A 22,519-nucleotide genomic window follows, 5' to 3' on the forward strand; every position below is an offset into this window, starting at 1 on the left:
GCGGGCCGTGGCGGGGGTGGGAGTAGCAGAAGCCCCTTCTGAAGCCCTCGGCGCTGGGGCCAGCGTCGGCCGCGTCTGAACCCATTTTGAGGAGTTACGCAACCCCCGTGAGGGGTCGGATGCTCTAGTACGTGAGGTTATTCCTGAGGGGTCGGAAGGGCAGTGGCTGCCTAGACGAGGTGGTTCCCACCAGAACCTCTCCGTGTATGTTTGCCCGACGGGGGGGTGGGGGAGAGGGGCGGGGTAATGGGGGGAGTTTATTCCCTGCCTCTCTAGGAACCTTCTAAAATGTGCCTGGGCTTTCAAGGGCTCGCCACTAGTCTCCAAACGGAACGTGTTCGTGAATAAACAGCTCTTGCTTACTCAGCTGTGGGTCGTCAGGGGTGTTTGTTTCTCTCCCTGCTGCTGGTCGCTGTTAACCATTTCTAGTCGCCTTGACACCTCCAAGCAGGTGGATGTGTGTGTGTGTGGGGAGGGGAGGGGATCAAAAGGGAAAAATCATGAATCGCTCGTTGGTTTATTCTCTGACGCTCTAGGGACAGCTTTGGCGGGAGGAAAAGAGCTGTTGGCTAACAGGAATGCGTCTTTTGGATGACCTGTGACGTTCTCTAGCGCTGCGATTGGTAGGATGTCTGGTAGTTTTCCCCTGATTATGCCTAATTTCTGCCGTAAGAGGTTTGATTTTTCTTTAAAATGTGTTGCTTAAGCTCTTTTTTTTTTTACGTAGAATTTTACAATCCGCTCTTAATTCTCTGCTCAAAGTCGGCTTCCTGAATATATTTGAACTAGAGTGTACATCACGAGGAAGAAAAACAAAAATAACATGTGACCAGAAGTTTATTTGGCCTCCAATTTCTGAAGGATGCTTTTATGAAAAGCTTTGGGAATTTACATGACTAATTATAATTAATGCTTCACCTTTTTCTCATGAAACGAGAAGCAGGCCCCTGACAGGGGAGGGAAATAAGTAATTTAATCAGGGTGTTTGATATTTTAAATTCCTATTTATTGCTACTCCTACTGGGTAAGTCTTCCCTTACTGCGTATTTCTCTCTTAAGCAATTGTCAGCCACAAGGAGATTGATACATACATGCCGCTCAAAAAATAGAATTTGATCTTAGCATATTGAAAAAAAAAGAATTTATATTAGCATTTTCATGAAAATTCTGTTTCCTGGCTGTGTCAAAAATCCTTTGAAATAGGAAAAAAAATTTCTGTTATTCATCTTAAGAGTGATTAGCAAAAAAAAAAAAAAAAAAAAAGCAATAAGCACCTGACCTAGTAATTCCACTCTTTGGTATCTGCCTAAGAGAAATAAAAACATATGTCTACACAAAGACTTGTATGCCAACATTCACAGCAGCATTATTCCTAATAGCCAAAAAGTGGAAACAACCCAAATATCCATCAACTGATGAATTGATAAACCAAGTGTATAGTCATACAACAGAATGTGATTAGCTTATAACAAGGAATGAAGTTCTGATACATGTGACAATATGGATGAACCTTGAAAACATTATGCTAAGTGAAAGGAGCTAGTCACAAAAACAACATATTGTATGATTCCATTTATATTAAATGTTAAGAATAAATTCATAGAGACAAAGTAGATTAGTGGTTGACTAGAGCTGGAAGAGTTGGGGAGTAATGGGGAGAGATTGCTAACGGGTATGAGGTTTCTTTTTGGGTTGATGAAAATTTCCAGAATTAGAGTGGTGATGGTTACACAACTTTGTGAATTATATTGCAATTAAAAAAATAAGATAAAACAAAATTATATTCTGGTGATGGTGGCACAGCTCTGTAAATATACCTAAAAAACTGAATTGTATGCTTAATATGAGTTAATTTTATAGTATGTAAGTTACATCTCAGTAAAGCTGTTAAAAAATTAGCTCCATAGAAAATGTTCATAAGGACATCTAAAGAGAAACAGATGAACAGATAACTGATAATTCTTTAATTTAACTGTAATTTTTTATATTTTTTAATTAGTATGGACAAAAATCATGATTGATAGAACTCATGAAATAAATTCCTTCAGATAAATTTGAAATGGGTGACACACATAGCTTGAATTTCAGTATTGTTTGTCAACTTTGTTTTCCTTGGCTCTTGTGTTTTCAGATAAGACTTGGAATAATTGGAATTATAATTTACTTTATGATTTTGAAGGAAAAAACGTCTTACTTACTTAGATCTTAGTCTGACCCCCCCAAAATAAAAAGTTGAAATGCATTTATGCATTAATAATTTTATAATGGATTTAGAAATACCTGAGTATGGAACTGTTCTAAATATGTTAGGAAATTTAAAGTAGTATATTACTTTAATGTTCTCGCATGACACTTGTTTTGAACTGTCTGCCAAAAGGGGCCCTGGAGATATCCCAAAGAGATATATAAAGTATCCAGGTGCCTTCCAAGGAGAATTGTCAATTGCCAAATTTGGTGATAAATTGCAGGCTGAGTCCACATTGCAGGCCACAGAATATTCTTCATTAATTTATTCAGCAGACATTTCCAGAGGATTTATGATGTGCCTGGGTACTCTAGTCACAAATTAAACAATAACTACCCTTTAAGAACATACAAACTACCTACCAACGTTTATATTAAAAAAATTAAAACAAAGCATTTACATATGAAATACTACATAATGATACATGGAAGCATATGATTGATTAAGTGCCAAATGAATTGGCCTAGAAATACAAAGTGAGGTAGAAGTTTAGAGACTGTTATGGGCTGGTGTGTTAGAGAACTTTGTGAAACAAGGGGAATTTAGACTCTACCTTGTAGCAATAAGAATTATGTAGGTAAAGAGGTGGAGAAGGATCTTGGGTCTGGATAAGGATGAAAAGATGAAGAGAGAGGAGTTAACCTCTGTAACTGGAACTGTGTCTCTGTTGAGTAAGAGTGAAAAATATGATTGGTTGGTTAAGTAGGGAATAGTTAAAAGGCCTTGAAGCTATTAATTCTTTTGATAAGTATTTATTGAACAAGCAATATTTATGTGACAGGCACTAAGCTAGGTACTGGAGACACAATAATGAGAAAAACAAGCATGGTCCCTACTTTTGTGGAGTTTACCATTTATAGTGGGAGAGAGAGAATCACATAAATACATTTTTTAGGTTGCAAATGTAGTACATGGTGTTATGAGAGATAATAACTAGGGTTTTTACCTAGACAGAGAGGTCAGAAAAGTTTCTCAGGAAGTGTCCATTATGCTGAGAACTGAGGAAGAGCAACAGTTAATTGGACAAAGGGAGGAGGGAAGAGCATCCCAGGCCAAAGGACAGCATGTGCAAATACCCTGAGAAGGAAAGCCCTGTGGTGAAGAGGAGAAATCAAAACAAAGAGAGGACTTGGGGTAAAACGGGACCACAAAGGTCAGTCAAGTGACAGACTCTGAAGAGCTTTGTAAGCCAATTTAAGGAATTTTGCCTTTATCCTAGAATCCTGCTGGGAGGAGGACATAAGAAATGGACTCCATTATGTAGGAAATGGAGAGTTAACTTGTAGTGGTTCCCAAACCTGCTGTGAGTCAGAGAATTACCCTGGAAATTCTGATCCATGTGCCTTGTAGTTGTGCCCAATTAGCTGTTTTTTAAAAAAACAAATTTCCTAAGTGATTATTAGACCAATGATATCTCTGCAGAAATACCTTAGTGGTTGAGAGCTTCAACTCAAACCTACATTTGAGTCTTAGCATTGCCACTCAGGGGCTCAGCAATTTTGGGTGGGTTATTGAATCTTTTTAAGCCAAAGTTTCCTCATCTTCAGGAGGAGAATTACAGAACCTACCTCACTGGGTTACTGGGAGGATTAAATGAGAAAATTCATTTAAATTGTTCAGGACAACACTGGGTACGTGGTTAAGAGCTCCATTGGTGTTAGCTCTTAATTATTACTAAAAGTTCTTGAGTCAATGTGAGAGTGATTTAGGGGGATTAATTTTGCAGTGGTATGCAGGGTGGGTTGGGCACAAAGACAAGTTTGGACTGGCCTAGGTCTCAGTAACTTAGCCATGGTCTGTAACTATTTCAGAAGCTTGCTTTAACACAGCTATAAGTCCTTGAAGAGCCTTAGATTGGCTAAGTAGTTTTCAAATAGATAATGTTCCTGGGTCTCTTAAAGGACTTTTATAGGGAGACCTTGGTCCCCAGAATACATTTTACTGGCTTAGCATCTATAATGTTACTTTTTTTTTTAATATAAGTTTATTTGTTTTAGGCTGCATTGGTCTTCGTTCCTTTCTCTAGTTGCAGTGAGCAAGGGCTACTCTTCATTGCTGTGTGAGGGCTTCTCATTGCGGTGGCTTCTCTTGTTGCGGAGCATGGGCTCTAGGCACACAGGCTTCAGTAGTTGTGGCACGTGGGCTCAGTAGTTGTGGCTCACAGGCTTTAGAGCGCAGGCTCAATAGTTGTGGCGCACGGGCTTAGTTGCTTCTCGGCATGTGGGATCTTCCTGGACCAGGTCTCGAACCCCTGTCCCCTTCATTGGCAGGCAGATTCTTAACCACTGTGCCACCAGGTAAGCCCTTTAAGGTTACTTTGAATTGACCTTTTCTTAATTCTGGACAGAGGCTTCACTGGCCACTTATAGAAGACAGTCTAAAACCTGTCTCTTTATCTTCATTTGCTATTCAGAGAATAGAATTTTAACAGCTTATGTCAACTCTAACGGAAAAGATATTTACAAAGGGTAAATAATTTTACAAAAAAAATCATCTACTAATTAGTCTTCTTTTCCTCATAAATATTGTGGAAGACTCATTACTTTTCATTGTCCTTGGTTAAATTCCTCTCTCCGGGTTAGGTGTCCCTGGGATAAGGCAGTGGTATGTCAAGAGTAGGTAAAAATCACAGGATAAGATGCCACATCTTCCTTCTTGTATCTTGTTTCAGGAGTATCAATTTTATGCGAAAATGTATATATAAAGAATTATTTTCTTTTTTAAACAAGTGTGGATGTCAGAGCAGCAGTTCTCAAAAAGTCGTCTAACAGACTTCTAGGGCTCCCTGAGAACCTTTCCAGGAGGTATGTGAGGTCAAAGCTATTTTTATAATAATACTAAAACATTATTTGCCTCTTTCACTGCATTGGCATTTACACTGATAGCACAAACAATGGCGGATGTAACTGCTTGTATCTTAGCACCATTAAAGGCACTGACACCAAACTGTACTAATGGTTATATAGTCTTCATTACCACACACATAGAATAAAAACAGAAGTTCACTTAAGCAGTAAAAATTATTCATTTATTAAATTTTGACCCTTGGATATGCATATTTTAAATATTCTGTGTGATGAAATGGGAAATATGCACACTTCTGCTGCATCCAAAGTATGTTAGTTGTCTCAGAGCAAAACACTTTACATGATTGAGCTACAAGCTGAACTAGCTGCTCATCTCACACTATTTTACCAAAGACTGACAATAAACATTTTAAACTTTTGTGCTGTTAAGAAAGTGAAAAGGCTTTCACTCGTTTCAGAATGGGAGAAAATTTTTGGAAATAATGTATCTGAAAAATGACTTGTGTCTAGAATATATAAAGATTTGTTGCAACTCAATAATAGAAAGGCAAAGAACCCAATTAAAAAATGGACAAAGGATCTGAATAGACATTTCTCCAAAGATATACAAATGGCCAGTAAGCACCTGAAGAGATGCTCACCAACGTTAGCCATCAGGGAAATGCAAATCGAAACCGCTATGAAATACCACTTCACTCCCCCTAGGGTGGCTATAATAAAAAAGATGAATAATAAATGATAAGTGATAATAAATGTTGGTGAGAATGTGAGGAAGTTAGAGCTCTAATACACTGCTGATGGGAAGGTAAAATGGTGGGGCCATTTTGGAAAACAGTCTGGCACTTCCTCAAAATGTTAGACATAAAGTTTCCGTATGACCCAGCAGTTCTACCCCCAGATATATACCCAAGAGAGATGAAAACCTGTCTACACAAAAACTTGTACATGAATGTTCATAGCAGCATTATTCATAATAGCCACAAAGTGGAGCAACCCAAATGCTTATCAACTGATATATGGGTAGATAAAATGTGTCCATACAATGGAATATTATTCAACCATAAGGGATGAAGTACTGTTAAATGCTATAGCATGGCCGAACCTTGAAAACATTGTACTAAGTGAAGTAAGCCAGTACGAAAGAGAACATATTCTATGATTCCGTTTATATGAAGTGTTCAGAATAGGTAGGTCTACAGAGACAGAAATTAGATTAGTGGTTGCCTAGGGTTGAGGGAGATGGAGTTTTGAGGAGTGACAACTAAGGTGTGCAGGGATGTGCACCTCTTTTTGAGGTGATGAAAACATTCTAAAATCGATTGTAGTGATGACTGCACAACTCTGTGAATATACTAAAAATCACTGAAGTGTACACTTTAAATGGGTGAATTATTTGGTGTTTGACTTGTATCTCCATAAAGCTGTTGTTTAAAATAACACCAGATAAAGCCTTAAAATCCATTGTTAGTTGACTGATGTATTAACTTATGACATATCAATATAACATAGTATTATATAGCTGAGCTACTGAAACAAATGAGATATTTCTATATAAGCCATAATGAAAAGTTGCTAAAGATGTAGTGGTCATCAGTTAGGGTTTCTTTTTTGTTCCACAGAAATCAACTCTAGCTAATTCAGTCCCACTAGGGGACATTTGTTAACATCTGGAAACTTTTTGGATAGTTACACTAGCATCTGGTGGGTTGAGACCAGGGATGCTGCTAAACATACTATAATGCACAGAACAGCCCCTCACAACAAAGATGTTGTGGCTCAAGATGTCAATAGCACTGAGGTTGAGAAACACTGAGCTAACTTAAGCAAAAGGAAATTTATTGGAAGGAATTGGGTGAGCTCACAGGATTGAAAGTAAGGCAGGAGAACCAGGCTGGAAGCAGTCAGGTAGGCTACCACAGAGAATTGTCTTGCAGGAACATTCCGTGCTCTCATATGGGTTCAGCACTGGAATAGATAAACTCCCTCCAACTGTTTGTATTCTGCTCACAGTTCAAAATCTAAGGAGAGAGCATCTAATCAATCTTCCTTGCCACTTGGCTAAAGGAAGGCAATGTACCTTGAATGAAGGCAGTTCCTCAAAAGGAAGTACATTCATTAGCAAGCACTTTTGACCATATAGTTATGATTCATTTACTATCTAGGTGCTGGGGATAGAGGAGAGCAAAAGAGACAAAAACGCTCTTGTGGAGCTTATATGCTTATGCTGCTAAATCAGGGTGGATCTTTAACTTAAAGAAGGTTGAATAGTTGCCAAACTCCAAAACCAATAAATACTACCCATATGTTAAGTGAAAAAAGCAGGGAGTAGATAGTATCTATAGTGTTATCCAAATTATTATTATTTTTTAACTTAGCATGTGTATGTAAGGAGATTTCTAGAAAGACACATAGGAAATGTTTTTTGTTGTTGTTTTTTTAATATTACATGTGGATGGTGAAACTGAATATGGGGAGAGAAGCCTACTTTTCATTTTATTTCCTTATGATGTTTTCATTTTCACCATGAGCATGTATTTCATAGTTAAAATTTTTTAATTAAATAAAAAAAAATCATTGGTGCAAGTGAAGGATGATGAAAGGCTTTTAAAAAGTCACAATATTGGGAGTTCCCTGGTGGTCTAGTGGTTAGGATTCCAGGCTTTCACTTCCGTGGCCTGGGTTCAATCCCTGGTTGGGAACTGAGATCCCACAAACCGTGTGGCCAAAAAAAAAAAAAAGTCACAACATTATGGTGGTTCTGCTTATTATGGAAAAATGGAAAGAAAGAAAGAAGAAGAAAATCTGAATGGGAAGTGTGGCCTGTAATCATTTAACAAATATTTGTTGAACACCTACCTGCCTTAGGTCCTTTTTGGACAAGGTGGAATATAAGTAAATAAAATATCAAGCAGCAGCCATGTGTGAGGCACTCTGTGAGGTGCTGTATCTGGGAGGGGATTGACATTTGAAAAAGATCTGACAGCTGCCCTTAACGACTGCCTGTTGGCATCTAGTTATTGAACACCTAATATGTGGCATGTGCTGGGCCCTATACACACATTATCTCAAACCCTAACAATGACCTTATCAGATAGATGGCTGTGTCTCTCATATCACAGATAAGAACTTAAACACTGGAGAGATGAAGTCATAGCAAATAAGTGGCATAGCTGACCTTTGAATCCAGGTGTATCTGACTTCACTGGAGAACAGTGTATGAATATGTGATAGTTAAATAACAAGTAAAGAAGAAAGTGATTTATTGCAAGAGCAATCACAGAACTACCCATGATTAATTTCTGAAGAATTTTACAGATAGTTAACCCAGGAGCTCAGAGAAGGGAAGAGAAGTTGCTGCATATTGGAGTGGTCTGGGCAGGCTTCCTAGTGGAGGAGTGGTTTGAATTGGGTCTCGAAGGAGGAGTATATGGATATGTAAAGAGAAAGGCAGTGTCAATCTTTACTAAATGCCTGCTTGAGTCTAAAAACACTTCACCTAATCCACGTAGCCTCATTTGGGAGGTGAGGAAACAGAGGCCTCCGCTTACCCCCACCTCCCTGCCAGGAATAGGCTCTTAATAGGCCTTAATTTTTGGCAATCTGATGGGGGTGAAGTGAAATTTCATTGTTATAGTCAAATGTTTACCTCTATTTTATAGCTTCTGGGTTTTACCTCTTGGGTAAGATGAATTAGTGATAGAAGAGAAAGTGTATGTAATAAACTAAAAGACCAGGATATAGTCTTTTGGGAGAATAGATATTCAGTATAAGTCATTTTCCTCTACTAAAAGAGTTTTAGGCTTTTATGAAGGTATTATAACTAACTTGATACCCTACAGCTGAAATCTCAACTCGGTAAGTCTGAGAAAGATCACCTATTTGTTTATTCAACACAAGTTCTTGAGCTCCAACTATGTACCAGACACTGTGGGAATACTGGGGATACAAATATATGAATAATACATTGTTAGTCTGTTCTTGTCATCAGGTTGTTTACCATTTAATGGAAGAGACGTATTGTCATATATTTACAATATATGGAAATCTGAGCCAATATATCTGCACACACTCCCTGAAACCTAGGAGTCCTCCTTGAGTCATCCTTCTCCCTCATCCCCCTACCCTTCAGTCAGTCACCAGGTGTGGTCCATTTATCTCCTAACTATCTCTCAAATCCATTTATTTTTTTTCCATTGCCCCCTCCCTTCACCCCAGTCCAGTTGCCTGTCATCTCTTACCTTGGACTACTTACTAGTCTCATAATTGGTCTCCCCACCTTTGCTTTCATCCCTCTTCAACTGATTTGACAATTGGCCTCTCCAGTTTACTCTTTCTTCCTTCGATTCACGAGTAGAATGACTTGTTAAGAAATGTAGAACTGCTCATGTTACCTGCTTGAAGTCCTTCTGTGGCCTGTTTAAATCCTGGTGAGAAGGAGCCAGTAGAAAGCATAAATTTAGCAATTTGGAGAAAAGGGGAATAATCCATGAATTATGCCTTCTAAGCTTCATGAGGGCAGGCCAGGACCATACCTGTTTTGTTCACTATTGTATCCCCAGTGCCTTGCACAGAGCCTGGCCCTTGGCAGGTGTTCAGTAAATATTTAGTGAATTTTTAAAAGGGAGAGACACTTCTAAGGCAAGAATGAACCCTGAAAAAAAAAAAAAAAAAGAATGAACCCTGAGATGTTTGGAATTGGAAGTATCGATACAAACTAATGATTTTATAGATATACATACATAGATAAACACACACAGATGTGGGCATACATATGCTTTTGGCTCTATCTGCTGAGAGGGCCTAAGGCAAGTTATACCCCAGAACCAATGAATATACCTAGTGCTATCTCCAATAGAGGGAACAAGGGCTCTTTGGAGAAACTGCTAATCCTAGACTAGTAGCAAAGGAAAAGTACATGAACCTGGAACATCTGCAGTGCCAGAAAGTAGGGATGTGCTAAAAAACTGATGGGGCCATGTCAGAAGTGCCTAGGAGTCAACTTGAAGGGACCCCAATGGCCAAATCAGGGACATTTTGAGTAACATAATAAATAATGATAATGAATTATAACCTGTAGAATAAAATATGAATCTGTGAGTCTATGCTATTAAAAATAAATGAATAAATCAGGGGAGAAGGAAAAACTCTTCCTTATAGTGGCATTCCAACTAATTAGAAGCGTTGATGAAAATAGCAAATCACCACTTGCAAACACCACAGGAATAATTGATATAGGCAAGAATCATTGATGGATGCTAAAATTGGTGGGTGAAAGTATGTTGATAAACAGGATGTTCACATAGTCAGAAAGTATCTTCCCAAAGATATTTAAGTAGAAAGGGAAAAATAGTAGCTTTACAGTGGAGAAATCTGGCAGACACTACCTTAACCAAGTGATCAAAGTTATCATTACCACAATGGGGCATATCCACATCATGTTCCTTTTGGAATAATGCACTAAGAAGGACACAACATGACTTCTGTGGTATTATTGCTGAAAATGCATGACCTGAATTTGATCATGAGAAAACATCAGAGACACCAAAATTGAGGGACATTCTACCAGATAGCTGGCCAGTGTTCTTCAAAAGTGTCAAGGTCAGGGGACTTCCCTGCTGGTCCAGGGGTTAAGACTCCACGCTTACAATGCACGGGATGTGGGTTCGATCCCTGGTTGGGGAATTAAGATCCTGCATGCTGTGCCGCGTGGCCAAAAAAAAAAATAAAGTGTCAGGGTCATGAAAGACAAATACTGAGGAATTGTCCCATATTAAAGGAGACTAAGGAGACATGACAACTAAATGCAATGTGTGATTCTTGGTTGGATTCTTAGAAGGGGCATTAGTTGGCCAGTTGGTAAAATAAGGTCTGTAAATTAGATAATAGTACTGAATCAATGTTAATTTTCTGATTTTGATAATTACACTGCGGTCATTTAAGATGTGAACATTTGGAGAATGTGGGTGAAAAGTGGAGGGAAATTCTTTTTTGTAACATTTTTGTAATTCTGAAATTATTTCAAAGTGAAACATTAAAAGTAAAATAAAACCCCCTTTTTTTGAAGTTTTGAATTTTATTTTATTTTTTTATACAGCAGGTTCTTATTAGTTATCCATTTTATACATATTAGTTTATGTATCAATTCCACTCTCCCAATTCATACCACCACCACCACCCCTGCCGCTTCCCCCTCTTGGTGTGCAGACGTAAAACCCCATTTTTAATGGTTTTGTATTGCCCTCACTTACTTTATCTTGCTTTACTTTACTCCCCACCTCCTTCCAGCTTCCCAAATGAACCCTGAACTCTAGCATGTTAGTTACTGGCTTTCTTCTTTAGTTCCTTGAATACACCATGCTTCCTCCTCCTCAGATCCTGACAGTAAGAAGCATGGTATTCTCTTTGCATGGAGCATACTTCCTTTGAAATTCATCCTTTTGTTCTTTAAGGCTCATTTTACTTACTCTAGAAAACCCCTCCCTGACCCCCTAATCCAGGTCCCAACATTGTATGGTTTCATAACATCTGGTACTTTTTCATAGCATTTTTATCACAACTGCCATGAAATTATCATGGAGTTTACTGTTTAAAATCCCTCTCACTCACTAAAAATTTATGTTCATAAAAGATGGAGGGGGCCTCCCTGGTGGCGCAAGTGGTTGAGAGTCCGCCTGCCGATGCAGGGGATGCGTGTTCGTGCCCCGGTCTGGGAGGATCCCATATGCCGTGGAGCGGCTGGGCCCGTGAGCCATGGCCGCTGAGCCTGCGCGTCCGGAGCCTGCGCGTCCGGAGCCTGTGCTCCGCAACGGGGGAGGCCGCAACAGTGAGAGGCCGCAAAAAAAAAAAAAAAAAAAAAAAAAAAAAAAAAAAGATGGAGGGATTGTCTTTTTTTGCTCAATATTATTTCCCTGGTACCTTGCACAGATTTTCAATGACTATTTGAGTAATTAATGCAAGTCATGCAATGGAGCATCCCCCCTGCCAAAAAGAAAAAAAACCAACACAACTTGGATGAAACTGGACACAGGAGACGTTTTAAGTTTGAGGAGATGAAGGTGGAGACCAGAATTGGTGGCAGTGACAGAAAATGATAGATGGAGGAGTCTTATCATGGAAGGAGCCATAGGACTTGATAAGGGAGGAGGAAGAGTCAAAAATGACTCAGGTTTAATCATCAGCAGCAAAAAGGTACACAGTTGACATGGCACTTGAGTCACTTTTCCAGCAGTATTTTTTGAGAGTATGTTCCTAAACATTTGAAAATGGTCTCTATTTATTTTTAATAAAAATGCTTTAAGTGGTAAAATACTGTATTATGTGGTAAATACCAATTGCCATGCTGATTAGTATGTTTGGTATACTAAAAAGTACTAGAGTATTTTAATAAAAATACTATAAACCCATGGTAAAATACTGCCTTGATTCATATTAAACAATAAAAATGACTATATGAGAACACCTGAGTATCCCTCTGTAGTGGGTACTGTGGTGCTCCAATCCACATCCTCTCTTCACGGGTAATGTACTCCTCCCTCAGCTGCTGGGAATTTTAGTTCCTGATGGTGAAAAGCTTTGTTTTTGCTGGGTGTTGCCTTAGGTTGCAGGGAACTGCCTCACTTTAGGTTATCCTCCCAGGTTATGCCTCACTGGCCCACAGCCAGTGACTGGCTGATTTAAGATGCAAAGACCCAGCTTCCTTGCCTTATTTGAAGACAAGTCTGAGGGACCTGTCTCAGCTACCACAGGTATTGGCCAAGTTGCAACCACTTTGGGGTCAGTGTCTCCCTCTGACTCTCCTGGTCTTCCTCATTGCGTTGCAGGTGTATTTGCCAGTTGCGTCCTGCCTCAGTAAATCTCTTGCTTGAAATTGGTCTCAGAATCTGTCTCCAAGGAACCTAACCTATGACACTATCTAATCTGCTTACTCTCTAAATGTTGCCATCATTGGAACCTCTGTGTGTGTGTGTCTGGGTTCTGTTTTTGTTTTCTACCCCAAATATACCCCGAAAGTGCCCAAATTAAATGTACACCTTGATGAGTTTTCAAAAACTCAGCTTCATTTTTATCAAAGAAAGAATAAGAAAATGAGTTTGGGTAGAGTGAGAACCACCTACGTTTACAACTTCCTCATGGTGAAAACTTTGAGGGAAGGGCGGGTTGCCAAGGGAAGTTGGAAGTTTCTCTGATTTTTTTTTTTTTTTTTTTTTCCGGTACGCGGGCCTCTCACTGCTGTGGCCTCTCCCGTTGCGGAGCACAGGCTCCGGACGCGCAGGCCCAGCAGCCATGGCCCACGGGCTCAGCCGCTCCGCGGCATGTGGGATCTTCCCGGACCGGGGCACGAAACCGTATCCCCTGCATCGGCAGGTGGACTCTCAACCACTGCGCCACCAGGGAAGCCCAGTTTCTCTGATTTTAAAAGAGCAAACAGTTTTGCTCTTTTGGTTGACTGCAGTGTACTCCGAAATGAGAGGAACAATCTCAGTATACTTCATAATACATGTAAATGAAATGGGGAAAATAATGAGTGTCAGGGACCAGAGGAGAAACTGAATCATTTCACTAGAGGAAATGATTCAGAGAGAGGAAAAGGTGATCTTCCTGAAGGTCAAATATCTATAAATCAAACATGTCAAAATATTGCTAAAATTTTGAGTAACCAAGATTTTTCTGTTAGTCAAGCTCTTTGTAGTACTCTTTTGATTTTAAAGTAGAATTTCAAGAATTCTTCTGTGTTTTTGTTTCTCAGTGATAGATAGAGCTTTCATCGAGAGTGTTTAGTTCCCCTCTGTTCAATTCTTTCTGTCTCTGACATCACCCTCCTCGTTCTCTCGTGCCTGGATGATACAATAGCTGGCCTCCTAATCAACTATCTCTCTCTTTCCACTTTTATCCTCACCACAGTCTGTTCTTCACACAGAACCATGATGGCCTTTTTAAAGCATAAATCAGATCATGTCACTGCCCTGCCTATCCCCCTCCAGGGGATTCCCATCACACTTAGAAAAAAAACCAAAATCTTAATTTAACCTAAAAGGCACTATACCATATGGCTTCTGACTACCTCTCAGACCTCATCTTGTACCACTTTCTCCTTGTTTACTCTAGCTACAATAGATTAGATGTTCCTCTAAAGCAGGGGTCAGAAAACTAAGAGGGGCCAAATTGTGCTAGAGGCCTATTTTTATACTGCCATTTTTAAAGGATTGTGAAACAACTACAACAACAGGAACAAAAAGAAGAATATGGAACAAGAGACCTTGTGTGACTTGCAAAACCTAAAACATTTACTATGTGGCTCTTTTACAGAAAAAGTTTGCCAACTTCTGCTTTAAAGGCTTATCCCTCCTGCATTAGGATCTTCACATTAGCTATTCCCTTTGCGTCCTCCACTACCAGTCTTCACATGGATGGGTCCTTTTAATTCAGGTGTGAACTTGATTCAGGTGTCACTTCATCATTGAGGCCTTCAATGACTACCTAATGTAAATATCTTACCAGATTCTCTCAATCACATCAACTTTTTTGTTCTTTACAGCACTTATCTGGTATTTACTTATTTTTATTTTTTCAATAACCATTCCCCCTCTCCCCCATGTAGAAAGATCTTTTCTTTCTTGTATACTACTTTTGAGTATTCTTTATCTTGCATTTAGATGGAAGAGAGCAATAGTAAATGTTCGGCGCCTACTGCAAAGTTGGTGCTCAATAAATGTGTTGAATGAGTGAATTTCCAGATTATTTCTGCATATGAAGTTTAGGTCTTCTGCTTTCTTTTTGTCCTCTCTGAGAGGACCTACAGTGCAAACTGCAATAAAGAGCTACTTTAGAATGGAGAGGCTAAACAATGCCTCTCCCTTAAGAGAACAGATAAACTTCTCTTTTCCTTTTCCTTGCTTTCCCTGGGAGAGCCCACTGATAGAAGAGTGGGATGTTTCAAAGAGATGTCTCAAGGACAACTTATATAAAAAAAAAAAAAAGAAAAGAGGAAAAAAACCATTTCTTTTCATCTTTTTCTTTCACGAGAGGAATTTTTTAGGGTGGTAAGATTGGTCGAGGTCACATTTTCCACGAGGCTCTGAGGCTTTTGGGTGAAGAGTTTAGGTGGATGCCTCTGCTTGGGAGATGGATTTAACACTAAGAGGAACCAGGCCTGAGCTCAAAAGAGAAGCCAAGAACAATGTGAATAGGACTTGTTCTAGGTGATCAGGTATGAGGGAGGAAGGTAAAAGCCCAATAAGCACAGGTCCTGGATTTTTCTAGAGTTTAATTATTTCACATGGTCAGGCCACATGTTTTGACTTTTGGTAGGAAAAATATGGTTACTAAAGCAATGGGAGGCATTGCCTGCTGCAGTTAAGACCGGTGCAACCAAATAAATTAATTAATTAAAAAAATAAAAATAAAGCAATGAGAGGCAGTGATTGTAAAGAAAATGTGGGCACTGTCCTCTGGGTGTGGCGAGATGTGAGGCATAAGAGTTAAGCTGTAGAGCTTGAGTTTTGGAGTCAAAATAGACCTGAGCTGGGCTTCCCCTGTGGCGCAGTGGTTGAGAGTCCACCTGCCGGTGCAGGGGACACGGGTTCGTGCCCCGGTCCGGGAAGATCCCACATGCCGCGGAGCGGCTGGGCCCGTGAGCCATGGCCGCTGAGCCTGCGCGTCCGGAGCCTGTGCTCCGCAACGGGAGAGGCCACAGCAGTGAGAGGCCTAGCATACCGCAAAAAAAACCCCAAAAACAAAATAGACCTGAGCTTATTCATCCACTGGTTTTGTCACCTTGGGCAAATTATTTAGCCTTTCTAAACCTTGGTTTCTTATCTGAAAAATGAGAAGAATGATAGCTTCCATCTTTTAGGATTATTTTGAGGATTAACTGATAAGGCATGTAAAATACTTATTTAGATGCCTACATAAATAAGTGATCAGTTAGTATAAATATCATCATCATCATTGCCAGGTGGTGAAGAAATTTTCTAAAGCTACAGATGTTGAAACTAATGAACAATAAAATCTGTACCCTCTAGCAGTTTAAGGATATGTCCCACTGTATTTTGCTTCCATAAGTAGGAACACAGGATATGGAAAGGGGTGGGGCAAGAAATGTGTGGGAGCAAGACCATTGTTGTTTGAAGAAGCATGGTCTTAACACAACTCATTTGACTCCTAATGTTAAGTGGAAAGGATACAAGGAAATCTGTACTTGTGTAGACCTTCCACATAAACCCATCTGCATGTCAATGTTAGCTTTGGATTTCATACATTGACCTCTACTGCTTTACAGTTTATTGAAAATGCCCTTGTACATGCTAATATAATTCTGATTATTTGGGTAGGGCAGCTGTTATTATTATCTCTATTTTATTCTAGAGGAAACAAAGACTAAGAAATTGAGAACATGGGTTTTAGAGTCATATTGCTAGGGTTTGAAACCTGGCTTCTCCACTTCCCAACAGTGTAACTTAGGGTAAGTTACTTGAACTTTCCAGAACCTCAATATCTTCATCTGTGGAATGGGAATAATGAAGATACATACCTCTTAGGATTGTGTGAAATTATTCATGTAAACAAAGTACATGTATGGCAAATAGTATGTGTTCAATGAATATTTGTTATTGTTATCTCCCAGGGCCAGGCAGCTAATAAGTGGTAATGCTAGTATCTAAATTTAGATAATTGGATTTCATACCTTATGGCCTTTCCACACACCACCACCCATAATATTAATAATGTTGACTCTCTGCCACTGTGATGATGTATGATCCATAACATTAGGACAGGTGGTCTAATTTGTTTTTCCAAAAGTGGTAGGAGATCCATCTAAAGTATCCCTTTTGGTACAGTTGGCACACATATCTGTTTCTCAGCTTCCTCAGTAAGAGGACAGCTGTGGCTTCAGGACAGAACACCAAAAGCTCTGGACTTTGTTTCCACTGGTTGGAGCAAAGTGCTGAGGATACCAGTCTACCACATGAGAAGACAGAGATAGCCTACATTAAACTGAACCAATGGGAGACTTGTAGTATAGTTGAAAAAGCATGCAAACTATAACTAGTAAGTTGGAAGACTTGAATTCTAATCTTGGATCCACCAGTTATTAACTATATCTTGTAACATCTCTGAGCCTGGGTTTCAACATCTTTATTTATTCTTTATTTTTCTAGCTTTATTGAGGTATAATTGATACCCACATATTTAACATAGGGATCCCAGTAGTCATCCTTGTTGCTGTCACCTATTCATACAGTCCCTTTGTGGAAATTAGGAAAAGATGCCTTTTCCTCCAGGCAGAAGCAGCTCTGCCACTAAGGTTCATGAGCTTGGTGACCAGAGCATGTAGATTTCAGTCTCTACTAGCCTCCTTGGCCAGCCTTCTGGTGCACTGCAGCAGCAAATGTGAGGGCCCTGTCTGTGCTGTCTTTCCACAGCACAGGGCTGTTAATATCAAGTGAGATAATAAGTTGAAGGAGTTTGGTAAAGTCTAATCCCCTCTGTGAATGTAAAGCACTGATATCACACAAACACTACCTGATTTCAAATACCAGGATCCAAGGGTGACTTGGGTAGACATTCTGACCATTGCCCTTCCCTTTGGTTCTGATGATCCTGCTGACTCGTTAACTTGTACAACACCTGTTGTGTACGTCTGTAGGGATTGTGGCCAGGAAAGATTTTCTCCATCATTTTCAGGCCTGAACCAGCCTTGCTCTCTAAAATCAGTTCTTTTGATGATTCATCCTCTTGGAAACAATCATGTTGTTTTTAGAACACCCTGGAGTGGGACTGGGTCTTCCCCATAGGTGGAATCTGGAATCCTTCGGTTAGAATTTATCTTTGCTTTTCAGGCAAAGGTCATTGTGTAAAAGCTTTGCGTTAAGGGGAGAAAGAAAATTTGCTGAACTATAATTTGCCCTCTTTTCACACCTCTGAAGCCCAAGCTATCTGCTGGGCTGTTTAGATCAAGTAGGACAAGAGGACCTGCTTGTATGGATAGGTAAATCACCTTTCTAAGTTTCCATTTTGTTATCTCGAATTAGGGACAATAAGAGTACTTACCTCATAGGTTTATTACATGGATTAAATGAACTAATAAGTAGAAAGCACTTGTCACACAGTATATGCACAATAACTGTTAGCTGCTCTAATTACTAGACTCCCTGCAGGATACTCTACCTGACTTTGAGGAAGAACAAAAGCATAAGTTCCAGGGCCTTCCCTCAAGAAGCTTAGTGTTCTAGCTGGGGAATTAACATAATTATACCAGAAAAGGTAAATAGAAATGCAAAGCTATAAATGTGTGGTACAGATAGATGCTGTTTTTAGGAATTGGTGTTTGAAGTAGGCCCTGAAGAAAGGTGAGATTAGGATAAGTAGAGAGGATGAGGTGGGTATGCCATATGGGATCGGTAACATTAGCAAGGTTCAGGACCACAAGTAGACCAATTTGCCTGGAGAAGTGGGGCCAATGCCATCTGAGAATATGGGTTGGGATTAGGAGAGAACCCTAAATACTAGGGTAAATGTTTGCTCTTGTGCCATAGAGAACGATGAGTGACACGGTAAAACTTGAACATGGAAATGTCCAGCAGGCAGTTGGAATGCTCTTGGGAAAATGCTCAGAGCTGTAGCTAAAACTTTGGGGATGGAAGTTGAAATTGTGGAAGCTGGTGATACTTCTAAGGCAGCTCCTTGAGAGGTGCCTATTGATTCCAATTTAATGAGGGCAACCTGTGAACAGCATTTAAAGTGAAATGGTGAAACTGTCAGGAGATTTGAAGAACAACTTAAAACATTAACTAGGTAGGATTTGCTTCTCTGAAGTCTTTGCTTCCCAGGGGGAAGCTGTATTTAGTGACCAGGAGACCGAGAAGAAACTTCAGAAGTGAAGAACCAGGGCTTCCCTGGTGGCGCAGTGGTTGAGAGTACGCCTGCCGATGCAGGGGGCGCGGCTTCGTGCCCCGGTCCGGGAGGATCCCGCGTGCCGCGGAGCGGCTGGGCCCGTGAGCCGTGGCCGCTGGGCCTGCGCGTCCGGAGCCTGTGCTCTGCAGCGGGAGAGGCCGCAACAGTGAGAGGCCCACGTACCGCAAAAAAAAGTGAAGAACCAGGAGAGCAGTGTCTTCAAAGACAATGGAGTACTGTCGTGTTAGTTTTCTCCTGATCTGTAACAAATTACCATAAGCTTAATGGCTTAAAAAAAAAAAACCCACTCATTTACTAACTTACGGTTCTGTAGTCAGCATGACTGTGGGTTTTCTGTTTAGGGTGTCCAATCCACTTTCAGGTTCATTCTTATTGTTGGCAGAATTGCCTTTTTAGGACTAAGGTTCCTGTTTTCCTTCTAGCTTGGAATCTTGGAGGGCCATCTTAGAATTCTGCCTAATGCAAGTGTTTTATGAAGGATAAATGACAAATAAAATAAGAATTGAAAAGGTGTCAGTTGGTCATTGGTGATTTGAGTAAGATCAGTAGCAAGAGCAATTTCGGCAGGATTGTAGGGGCAGAAGCCAGATGCGGTAAGTTTGTGGAGTCAACTGGAAGTGAGAAAGAAGTAAAGCTTGGATTTAGCTGTTTCTTTCAAATGGCCAGGCTGGAATGGGAAGGAGAAAGTTGGACATAACTAACTAATGAACTAGGTCTCAAGGAAACTAGATGGAATGAACTCTAGACTATAGATGGAGGGATTAGTGTGGACATGTAGGGGAACTCAGCTTCCTCTGAGGTAGGAGGTAAAGCAAGTATGGGTGGGGATGCAGATAAGTTTGTAAAGAGAGGCTGGGCAGCTGAGAAATTGAGGAAATTACTGCCTAATATCCTGTTTTCTCTTAGAGGTTAGAGACAAGGTCAGTAAAAAAGCAGGTGAAGTTTTGGAATTTCTACTTTGTGGCTAGGAGGTTTTTCATAAAATTGCTGAATGAAATCAAAACTAATGGACAGAGAGGCAAGAAACATAAAGAACCCCAGGTGCTCTTCAGAGTGCCCACCAAACCATACCTGACTCACCTGGCTCCCCTTTTGCTCCCTTTCTTTTGTTCCCTTCTCAAACAGTCTGATCTAGAATTGCTTAACAGGTCCTTTTACTCAGAGGAGGTGGATTTCCTGCTAGTAAATTACCTTAGGATTTAAGATCTTAAAAGCTTTCTAGATTACTTAGGGGATATCTAATTTACCATAGTTGACCATAATGATTTTTCCTTCCTTAGGCTGTGAGGTCTTTGAAGTCAAGGGATTTAGGCTTTTTTTCATCTTTGCACTTAGTGCCTCTAATACAAGTCTGGCACATAGGAACTCCCCAGTTTATTTCTCCAGCTTAGACGACCCAGACTTAAGGCTCCCCTCCCTATTTGGCCAGATTGTGCTATTTTTTCCTCTTTACTTTAGAGAAGATAGTTAACCTTTACAAATACATGTATATGTTTTATAAATTTAAAGAAAGTATAACAAAAATGTAGAAAAGTTCAAAAATCATGTGGCCGTTTTCTGAATTTTTAAAGTAAATACACTTGTGTAACAGTGTCCAGTTCAAGAAACAGAGTAGGGACTTTCCTGGTGGTCCAGTGGTTAAGACTCTGCACTCCCAATGCAGGGGGCCCGGGTTCGATCCTTGATCGGGGAACTAGATCCCGCGTGCCACAACTGAGAACCTTCATGCCACAATTTAAGACCCGGTGCAGCCAAATTAAAAATAAGAAAAGAAAAAAGTGTATCACCAGGATCTCTGCAGCCCCCCCCCCCTTTTTAACATCTTTATTGGAGTATAATTGCTTTACAATAGTGTGTTAGTTTCTGCTTTATAACAAAGTGAATCAGCTATACATATACATATATCCCTATATCTCCTCCCTCTTGCGTCTCCCTCCGACCCTCCCTATCCCACCCCTCTAGGTGGACACAGAGCACCAAGCTGATCTCCCTGTGCTGTGTGGCTGCTTCTGACTGGCTATCTGTTTTACATTTGGTAGTGTATATATGTCCATGCCACTCTCTTACTTCGTCCCAGCTTCCCCTTCCCCTTCCCCATGTCCTCAAGCCCATTCTCTACATCTGTGTCTTTATTCCTGTCCCCTGCAGCCCCCTTTTATATCTCCTATCAATCATTATTGCTCTGCAGAAGTTACCAGCATGCTGCCTTCTAGCCCCATAAATTAGTTTTATTAGAACTTTATATAAATTGAATCATATAGTATATATTCTTAGGTGTCAGGCTTCTTTCACTCAGCATTGTATTCATGCAGTTCATCTAGGTTGTTTTATAGAGTTGGCGTCTATTCATTATCTTTGCCTTATGATATTCCATTATATGACTCTATCACAGATTTACTTATTCAGTCTATTGTAGATGGATATTTGCGTTGTTTCCAAGTTTGGGCTATTATCAATAATGTTGTTTTGAACATGTCTTTTGGTGAACATATGTTTGCATCTTTATTGGGTATATATCTAGATGCAGTATTGCTGGGTCATAAGGTGTGTGAATGTTTGCTTTAAAAGATCCTACTAAATAGTTTTGCAATGTGGTTGTATAGTTATACTAAATTATACTTCCATCAGCAGTGTTTGAGAATTGCCCCACATCCTTGTGAATGTGCAGTATTGTCTGCCTTTTCCAATTTTAGCCATTCTGGTTGTATTTTGTATTTCTTTGAATATTAGTGATGTAGAGCACCTTTTCATGTGCTTTTTGGTCATTTGAATATCTTTTGTTAGAGTCTCTTGCCCATTTTTCTTTGGGATGTTCACTGTTATTAACTTGTAAGAGTCCTTTATATATTTGAATTTCAAGTCTTTTGTTGAAAAAAAAATATATAGCATATATTTCTCCCATTCTGTGATTTTTCACTCTGACTTTTGGTAAACAGATGTTCTTAATTTAATTAGTTTAGTTTATTAAATTTTTCCTTTATAGTTATTGCTTTTGTGACCTGTTGAAGAAATTGTTGCCTGCTCTAATGTCATGAAAATATTCTTTTAAAGGCTTTATTGTTTACCTTTTACATTTAGACTCACAGTCCATCCGGAATTGATTTTTGTGTATGGTGGAATAAGGGTGAAGGTCTCTTTTTTGCTGTATGGATATTCAGTTGACTCCAATATCCTTTATTGAAAAGACCATCCTTTCACTACTGCAATGTTACTGCTTTCATAAATCTGGTCACCATGTTACAGGAAGGGGGACCCCTTCCAGAGCCTGAAAGTGGGCTCTTGTCTAACGCTCAGAAATGAATTGTTCAAGGAAACACATGCGCTGACAAAGCAAGACACTTTATTGGAAAGGGGAACCCAGGCGGAGAGCAGCAGGGTAAGTCAGGCAGCCTAGGAGAACTGCTCTGCCACGTGGCTCGCAGTCTTAGGTTTTATGGTAATGGGGTTAGTTTCTGGGTTGTCTCTGGCCAATCATCTCTGGCCCACAGTTTGACTCAGGGCCCTTCCTGGTGGTGCGTGCATCTCAGCCAAGATGGATTCCGGCTTGAAGGAG

At 39.9% G+C, this 22,519-nt stretch overlaps 1 protein-coding gene across 1 annotated transcript in view; it reads left to right on the forward strand.

The window, feature by feature from the left end:
* The window catches only part of CPEB3 (cytoplasmic polyadenylation element binding protein 3), a 180,263-nt gene that overhangs the window by 210 nt on the left and 157,534 nt on the right, over nucleotides 1-22,519 (forward strand). The gene's annotated exons all lie outside the window — the stretch shown is intronic.

This window comes from Mesoplodon densirostris, chromosome 1 (genome assembly GCF_025265405.1).
Source record: "Mesoplodon densirostris isolate mMesDen1 chromosome 1, mMesDen1 primary haplotype, whole genome shotgun sequence".
In the NCBI taxonomy this organism is placed as follows: Eukaryota; Metazoa; Chordata; class Mammalia; order Artiodactyla; family Ziphiidae; genus Mesoplodon; species Mesoplodon densirostris.